We start from the raw sequence: 10,005 nt of genomic DNA, 5'->3' as shown, positions 1-10,005 counted from the left end.
GCACAAAAATATTTTTGATAAGCACATTTTTCACATTTTTCACCATTTTCAGCAATACTTCTTTTATACTTGTATTATGGATTCCCTCGCCTACAAATAACCGGTTTCGGCGACGGAAGAGTCCGTGTGTGAACCGGCACTAATTGAAATATTTGTTTCTCCATTCATCTCACACCGCTGTGCTGCTCTCTTTTCGAAGGAACATCTTCTGTGGACTGCATTTTAGCTCCTAATTGGAGAGCTCACTTAGCCTGGCACTACACTTGCAGTTGTATTTGTTCAGCCAATGTGTGAAGCTCTATATACACACACACATACACATGCACTTATGTATGTACATACCCAAACACAAATTCCTGTATGTATGTTTGTACGCGAGCAGGGGGAGTTGGGGCACGCTTTTGTTTACAAGTGCACCACACGTGACTGACTTTAGAATGCGGCGCAAATGCTTTAAAACACATCCCCGCCGCGGTGCAGGCGGTAAGGCGCGGGACTCAAGCGAAACAATGCGGCGCCCAGCCGGTGGAAAATATCCAAACGCTTCACCTCATAACGGTCGCATTACGCCAACATAATTGCCTGTTTACACTGACGCCAATAATGGGTTGGTCATCGAATTCGCAACCGGAAATTTGCATTTCTCCTGTGCGGGTGAGTGTGTGTGTGAAGGCGTGTGTGAGTCCTTCATCCCTACAAGGGTCCGAGTTCATAGCAACTAGCGAAAATGCTCTGCTGTGGTGCCTAATTAAAATTCTTAAACACTCATTAATTCAGCTCGTCCACAATTTGGCAAGGGCTTAAGTGAATTTTTACACGCAATATAAAATGAACCACACACTCGAAGCAGGCACTTCACTCAATCTAACCCAGCAATCATGCAAATGTACAGTAGTTATACATCGAGCAGAGAGTGATTACATAACTAGTCCCCTTCTCTAATCGCCAATGTGGGTTAGCGGCTCGGGAAACATAAGAAAAATAGCGTTCTCAAACAAAAATTTGTTGTAATCAAACTGAAATCAATGGTTTCTCTACTAAATATTATTCATTCCAATGTGTGAGACTGTGATCGCTGTGAGGTACGCCAAAATTCATGACTATACTGCAGAAATAAGTTTATTGAAGACGCGATTCACGCTTTTTGATAGTTAAGTTATAGAAATCCTCGTACAGTATGATGTGATTAGCAATATATATACTTCTTGCGTACTGTCCTCTGCTCTTTCTGTTTGCGGCGCCTGTGACTCAATTATATTGCGTTGTTAGCATTTCCGTTACCAAATTGTCATTGTCTTGCTGTGTAGGGTGGCCTCTATGTGTAAATATTCCACTACAACTATTCCACATAACAATAGAGGTCGCTCAGAGCGGTAATGTCAGGCATAGGGTGACACATCCGCTACTTGGAATTCCAATTTAGAGGGGAAATGAACAGGGCGCCACCTGTACGTGAAGTTTTCCGGTGCAAATCTTGGTTTTACACCACAAGCAAACTGCAGTAAAATAAAACTACTGCTCACAAGCAATTTGCAATTATATGAATTTTATATCAAAGCACACAAGCATGTAACTGCGTACAAATTGAACTATTTCATGATGATCCTTAAAATCTTTGGGAATACATATATAATAGTCATGTGTATGTTGTTACCTAAATATTTAATTAATGTAGGTTTTGATAAGATATATACTTATTTATATACCTATTTATTTGCAGGCCTTTAAAGGTTTTAATAACATGTTAAAAGACCAAGCGGTCGCACATATACACGTATGTAATTATGTGTGCATGTAAACAAAAAGAAACATACGCAAAATGTTTGTAAATTTGTGCACACACAATTTTGTATGTAAATATGTATGTACATATTGTATATTGTTTCATGCAAACTCTCCGTTGACCCGGACATCCAATGGCCGAAGCTCACGTTTTGTCAAAGAGTCAAAGTGTCGAAAGACTGACGCCACGACAAAGCGTCACAACATTCTGTTGTTGGTAGAAAAACCGAGCTGTGCCAAAAACACAAACGAACACATTTACATTCCTTGACAAATACAGTCAATCCCGGTTATGTGCCATAATCAAAGATACAGATTTTTGTGGTTTGTTAAAAATAAAAATATAATATGGCACATAAGCGAGTGCGAATACTTAAGCGAGTGGTACTTAAAACAATAATTTCTATGTATTTCAAAAAACAAAACCGTGAGTTGCAGCAAGATATAGGCACTTAAGAGGGATGATTTTCATTTAAGCCGAGTACTACTTATCCGCGATTCACTGTACACATAAATCAGGGGAATATTGAAAAATTTCTTTGATACATTTCTTGACTTGAAAATCAACAAATAAACTCTGTTGTCAGTTTTATTCTAATACAAATGCTATGGCATATATTAAAATCTTATAAATTCATAGTAGCCGAAAAATTGAGTGATCAAAGCTAACGGAACGTACATACAATGTGTTAAGCAAATAATCCGAGAAATGCCAAAAGAAAAGGGTTTTTGACCAATAGATAACGAATAGAAACCGATGACGAAACGATAATGGTGTCAAGATTAAAGTTGAAATTTAAATTAGTACCGATATTTCAGCCGTTTCTTCCACTGTGCAAAGTGAACGAACTATTAGACTGTTGCTTATAGATCGCTGTTAGTTTTGATGAAATGTCTAACAGGAAACATATTTTAACTGGGTACATATACTCAAAGCATTCTGTGTTTAACTTTAAATAAATTTATTTGTTCCTTTTTTAAGTCGAAATGGGATTATATGAAATATTTCTGTAGGTACTTAGAGGTAACGCTCACTATTACTTGTTATACTCTTGTAACATGTTGCTATAAAGTATTATAGTCGACTTTACCGACAGTTAATGAAAGATTTCGCTCTAATTCCTTCGCGAGCCGATAGAGGGAAGCTTTGTCCTTGATGCATTGTCAACAAAGGTTCAGTTGTCGTTGATCTTTTGAAAGAGAATCACGTTAAACACCATGAGTGCTAAGTACGCGTCGCGCTACGCAGCTGTGTTCCCTTGCATCCACCCGAAAGGTCCCAAAAAGTCGCAATCAGCGGCTTCTAAATATATGAGAAAGTCGAAAGCATTTGTACAGAAGTGGATACAGCGATATATAGTACATATGTATATAGTGGCTAAAAATGTCGATGATTTACCAGAACGTGATTCGATAGGAAAAGTGAACAAAAAAGATGAAAAAAGAATAGTGATGAAGCATCTGTTGACTGAAAAACTTGTGACAAGGCGACTCGGTTGGGCGCATGAGAATATTGATAGAGATTTTGAAAATGTCATTTTTATTGATGAATGTTCTAAATGGCAACGTTCTGTACTCACGCGAGCCTGGTCAACTTCCACCAATAGGCTTGTTCAGCGGACCGTAAAACATGGAATAAAGGTGCATCTTTGGGCTGCTTCTCAAAGCAGAGATTCGGCACTTTTTACATATTTACTGACAACCTAAATCCCTAGAAAATGATAAAAAAAAATCTACAAAGAGGTTTTACTGCCGTCTGCCAATTGATGGTTCATCACAAAAAATTAGTATTGGATTCTGCAGGAGGACAACGGCCCTAAACTGAAGCAGTTGTCTTACGAAATTCGTCGGGTCTGGAGATTCTTGCCCCTAGAATACGCCGTCTAATTAGTAGAAAGCATGCCTCGGAGATGCCAGGCAATTATCGACGCCGGTGGTGACTGGACGTATTATTGACCGATATTTGTAATATATACTAATGTATGTATATATAAATATGAAAGTTTCATTAAATATTTTTTTTTATAAATTAGCACGATCACGCTCTTACTTGACAGACTGTATATATGTCGGAGCGATAGTACTTGTTTTTTGTATGTCATTGTATATGCGTATGTCGGAGTGGTAATATTTTGTAGGTAACTGTATGTGGCACAGCGTCGTTTGAATTAGGCGACGCATTGGCGGCATATATTGCGGTACTATAGATTGTAATTGCGCAAATATGTAAGCATAATAACAGGACTAGATAAACTGTTATTGAGTGGGGTCTGATCGTATTCTGCGAGCGGAGCGAAGACAGGCAGGAGCCGTTAGCTACTTTTAGAGCAATAAAGGGGTGCGTATGTAATTAGGCGCTATGTCCTCGCAGAATCAGTTCAAGAAGTGAACTTGATAGGCGCACAACTTGCTGTGCTCGTGTAGTGAAAATAAAAGGAGAAGTTATCGTGGTGAAGTTAAGTGCTAAATGTAAAGTATAAAGTGGAGTGTTGAAAGATGATGGAGCCATCAAAAAGCAAATCCTCTACAGAATCATCAACGAACGAAATCCCCGACATATACAAATAAAAATGATCAGGATGACGAGACGAGTTGAAATTGAGATATCATAAACGTTACACGTGTTCCTTGGCAAAAAACGGAGAACGAGCTCGTAGATGGGCGTTATAGGTCCACTGCCACGCTCACAAAACATCATCGTTATTAAGGGAAAACATAGGAAGTGCCATTACTGAGCACTAAATTAATATAACACAGTAACCCCGCCCTCTGATTAGTTTAATGTACATACATATGTCCTGAACCACTAAATGCAATTGAAATTCCGGTTGATTTAATACTGCACATACATACATACATATCGGCCAGTATGTGAATTATCTCAATGAAAATTTCAATGGTATTTTACTGATAACTGTGCGTCTTTGTGCATAAAATGGAAAAAATTGGGAACTAGGCCATATATGTAGCTAATATTACTTTTTTTTTAATCTGGCTGATCTTACTCCATATGACTGGTGATGGTAAGTGAGGCACATTAATGAAACCCAGGCAACATTTTATTAGTATGTGGCATTTTAATAGATAATGTTTATTTTTACTAAATATATAAAATGATTTTCGTGTTTTCTAACAAATCTTATGCCGAATATGTCGGGGTCAGTGATTGAGTTATGTACATATGTATATATATTTCGATGGTGGTTATCGTTTTGAAGTATTTCCCTGGATTCGATTCTTAAAAGTTGCAAGAGGTTAAAATGTTCGGTTATACCCCAACTTAGCTCTTCCCTACTAGTTGCTAGGTCCCTGAAAAAAAAAACGCTTTGCCTTGAAATAGTAATTCATCTTGGTTTGTTGCCAAAAGGCCAGTGTCCTGCTTAGTGTTAGAACTCACATTGTAGAACTTCGAAAGTTTCAAGTTGGGAACTCGATTCCAAAGTGGCGATCCTAGTGGAAGACACTCGTCGCCTAAAGTCTTTGAATATTTAGTTTCAAATTTTAAAATTCATTCGAGCATTTCAATATTCCACGAGTAGGCAATATGCAGCTGCTCCCGTTGTCATAGAAAGCGAAACGGCAGTGGGAGATTGGTGGTCCCCCTCGGCTTGGCCTAATCTCGCCTCCAGTTTGTCGCATATAAGCTTTGGGCGTGCGTGTATGAGTTTGCTTCGAATTTGGCCCGAACAGCACGCAGCGGCGCTTTGACACGTAACGGTAAGCGCGAATTTTTATTTTATAGATCTGCCGCACACGCATATCGATATAGGCGCATTAAAATTTAACAACCTTCTATAATACGCTTTCCGCCATGCCCAGCGCTTCGCCATTCATTCTAAACAATGGCGATAAATGAGAAACTGTTTATGGCGAGCGTAGTGCGGCATGGCACACATGAGACCGTGGAATCAAGTCGCCCACCCCCTAACTACGACGGGGGAGGTTGGAGAGCTGCGACAGTACCCAAGCGTCAACAGAGCACGATAGTCGTCAATTTCAAACTGTGTGGCATGAGCCTGCGAGAAAGGACGCATGAAACCGTAAAGGACATTAGTGCGCCAAGTATGATTCGGTTTTATTCGAGGTTTTTACAATTGCAACCTCTGGTGGCGTCGTAAAGCGCCCTCCCTTGCAGCGTTAAAGCGTCAATAGCTGCGCCATTCGATCGAATTTCCAATACCTTGTTATTAGGGATGCATGCGCGTAGTAGATAAGGGCGGGCGGCGGGCGGAAGGGGCAATCTGGCGTTTATGCAACACATCTTGCAACACAAAATGAACTTAAAGTCGGCTGTGTGGAGTTTCTTCTTTAATTGCAACTTTTGCCTTCTTCTTTTTCGCTATTAAGCAGTGCTTGCAACAATATTAATAACCCATAACTGCTGCAGAGAAGGAAAGGGCGAACAGCAAGAATTAAAAATGGGAAAATAAATGTTCAAAACACTCAAAAGTCGTCATTAACATATCCCATTTGTGGGTCCTTTCGCTTTCGCCTTGTTTGCTCAGACGAGTTGTAAAGTTTTTCACTTTCTGCCGCGTGTGAGCGTTCAATCGCCAACATGGGTCACCAACAACAACCACATCGCAGAACGCATCACTTGCATTGTAAGAGATTTTAGGGGTTGCTAACAGCGACACCGTGCCCCATCTCCCCTCGCTAAGCTCTTCTCAGACTTAAGGCACATGCAAGCATGCATAAACTACCAACCGACATGCATTGGTGCTCAATCGCGTGTGTGTGGGTGTGCACTTAAGGCCTCCACTTTCTCTTTCTTCGACACCTTGGCCATGCATGCACTTGCACTATCAACCCTTTGCCGCCTGCAAAACATATATGCGCGCACTGGTGGACCGGTTTAATGAGCGCATCGTGCCGCAGCAGACATGTCTGCTGCAACGTCTGAAGGACATGCCGCTAAGGACGCATGGCGCGTTTACGAGTGCACACAAGACGATCGCAACCCCAAAAAAGGGCATGCAAGCACAATAGCTCCCCAGCAGCTGTCGGCTGCTGGAGATGCATTAAAAGGCATTCGCGCGGAAAGTATGCCTCCTTTCAAGTGGGCTCCATGCAGCCACCGCCTGCCGTCTTACACTTCGCGCCACGATCTGCATAGGAACCCTTCGAAGATAAGCATTGTTCCTCCGGCCGAAACTTTTTCCTATCCATGATGAATTCCACTCATGAAGCCGCTCATTGCCTGCAAGTGCGCTGTCTTCACGGCAGCGTCAGCGTCAGCTTTAACGTCTACCGTTTATTTTTGCGCTGCAGCGTCACTAGTGAGCATACGACTGACGCTGGCCCTTTTCATAGTGGAAAAATATGTCGAAGCTGCCGTTGCTGCTGGCGCTCAGCCCATTACCCTACCTCAAACATCTCAGGCACCGCTTGCATTTGAATGCAGCCACAGCCGGCAGAACGTTTCACTTTCAGCCACCTCCTTCCGCTTGCATTTCTATCAAAAGAACGCTCCCCTAAGCTCAACTAAACACAGGCGCAGAGTGGTGTGCATATGTGCAACCTTTGAAATTCTATGCCACGGTGCTCCCACTGCCTGCCCGCCTTAGTGGCGCTGCCAACGCTGCAACTAGATAACGCGTCGCTGCATTAGAAATCAGCGCCGCACGGCATTGCAAGCTCCGCAGTGGCCCTTCAAGCTTTTTCCAGAATAAATACACACACATATGCACATAAGCACTCGCATGCCGAGCTCTAGTCAGGTGCGCAGGTGTGAGGTTTTGAAAGGGCGCTGCACAATGAGTGGTTGGTGGCGTGGGCGACGTGTGTGCAGATGTGTTGGTGTGTGGCAAGTGCATGTGGGTCCTTTTGTGCACTCAAGTGCATGTCGCCGTCGTGTTAAGTGTTTTTGCCTTTGCTGGGGTGTTTTCGTGTGCAATTAAACCTGACGCAGGAGGTGAATGTGTTTCCAGCAACAAAGCAACTCGAGCCTAAAATTTCTTAAGATATGAATGCTGTCTCTACTACTACTACGAAGTAAGTGCTTCTAATTACATATGCACGTATGTATTTATTTGAGGTGGTTGGGATACTCGTTTAATGAAGATTTTGAATTCTCCATTTTAGAATCTGACTGGTTGAAAAAGTAGGGCTACAGTGTTCTTTAATGGAAATCTATCTATATTATTTTAACAAAACGGAACGAAGTAAGTTAAAGGTGGTCCATTAATGAAACTTATTTTTTACACCATGAAAAGGGTTCGGCACGAAGGTTGCAACAACCAAAATATATATCCGTAAATTTTTAAGATATCAGTACGAAATTTCTCACATGTCATTTACTCCTCAAGAAGCTGTTTGTCGGAACCACCGATATCGGTCCACTATAGCATATCGCTTCACATTCAAATAGACCGATCAATATCAAGTCGACAACATTGTTCAAATGTCTGTTTCGACTGATAATACGATCCCAGAACTGGATGGTGTGCTAATATTTCGTCAAATATGTATGTACGTAGGTTTATCAACTTTTCCTCACAAAATCTCGTAGTGTATGTACAATTCCCGATACTTATATGAAGAGCTCACAACTATTGAAATTCTTGATAATTTCAGAAGAAAAATTACTAAGCGGCCAATATCTCTAGGGATGAACTGGCTTCTAGACGATACCAAGAGGCTTTCCCGCTTTCCCTTTTCTTGTTAAAAAATCTTTCAAGTTAAAAATAATACTTGATGGAAGGGAAAATATTTTGAACAAAGTCATTTCACATTTTCAGGTCCAACCTGCGAAGAAAAAAAAAATAGTCATTCCTTCTGGAGTTCTTTCAAGTGTTTTGTCGGTTTACGAAATTAGTAAAATTCTGGGATATGAAAGATAATACGTAAAATTGCATGCAGCAGATACGAAAAGCAAGGAAAACAAAATCTATTTGCCGTACAGGTACAGTCTTTGAGTGCTCGAAAAAAATTACTATCATCTCAACTAGGCATTTGGCCCTGACTTGACAAAGCGAACCAGCAGACAGCATCTTCCGTGGCCAACCAGCTGCCTGGCGGCTATTGGCTACTTGAAGAAACAAAAGCCAGAAAGTGCAAGTTAGAGACCAGACACTGGCCGAAATGAAGTCAACTGCCAATTGGTGGGGTAAAATTAGAAAGAGTGCAGAGATGTCGAAGAAGGTGAATGGATATGAGAGCAAATATCAGATGGCTGTCATCTTTGGACAAAAGTCTAAAGTCTACAAGTCTCACAAGTAAAAGTGAATTTGTAAAGCATGAGGACACGACAAACAGAGGAGCGAAGAGTGCAGACAAGAAGGCATGAAAGCAGGCTTTGTTTTAAGGAACAGCCGTCACAATATCCCACTGATGAGGCACTTATGCATGTGTCACATCGAAAATAAAGAAATAGTAGGGCCACAGAGGAAAACTGAAAAAGTGTAAAAAATAGATGTCTTTGTTTGCCGTTCGACAGAGCACGGCAGGATGTGCAGCGATTTGAAGGCTTTCGCACAGAATGTGCATCAGCGAAGAGCAAACATACAGCACTGCCGTGAACATATTTACGTATGTACCTATATTCACACATACTAAGCACGCTAAATTGGTGGTAGTTTCCGTCTGCTGGAGCTGGTTAAACGAGACTCATAGAAATTAATTTTGGAATTAAAGCAATCGCGTATGTGTGGCAACGTGGTGAGATATAGAAATTTCATAGTCATTAGGTAAATGTGGTCCTAAAAGTCCGACACAAAGGCGACTTTTACATCGGCTTATGCGGGTGTGAGTTTCCGAATTGTTTGTCCAACTTTTGTGTATTTTGTACCCACAAATACACACCCATGAATGTTCCATCAACAACACATTCATAGCAATATCAGCAGAAAAAAGTTAAACTTTAAGCCCGAATTATTTCCTTCTATTAGCGTTGCGTTTTAGAGTGCTCACATACATATGTATGTGTGTGTTTGACATTTTTGGGTACTTTCCAAACATTTTGCCAAATTAGAGCGTTTTTTCTCATTTATTTTGAACATTTTTTTAATTTGAAAATAGCACCCAAATGAACTTCTCACCACTTCTCTTTTGACTCTAAATTAGAGGACGCAAGTATGTATTCTGAAAAGTAAGGTTATGTATGGGTCTGCACAAGCCCAGTAGGCTATTTTAGTAAATATACACTTGTTCGAAATAAGCAACAACAGACGAACATCGAATGCTTTCAGAAAAGCAGAGTGACTAACTACCTTGTGTTGCGTT

Source organism: Bactrocera dorsalis, chromosome 4 (assembly GCF_023373825.1).
Source record: "Bactrocera dorsalis isolate Fly_Bdor chromosome 4, ASM2337382v1, whole genome shotgun sequence".
NCBI lineage: Eukaryota > Metazoa > Arthropoda > Insecta > Diptera > Tephritidae > Bactrocera > Bactrocera dorsalis.
This window is presented reverse-complemented; position numbering follows the sequence as displayed.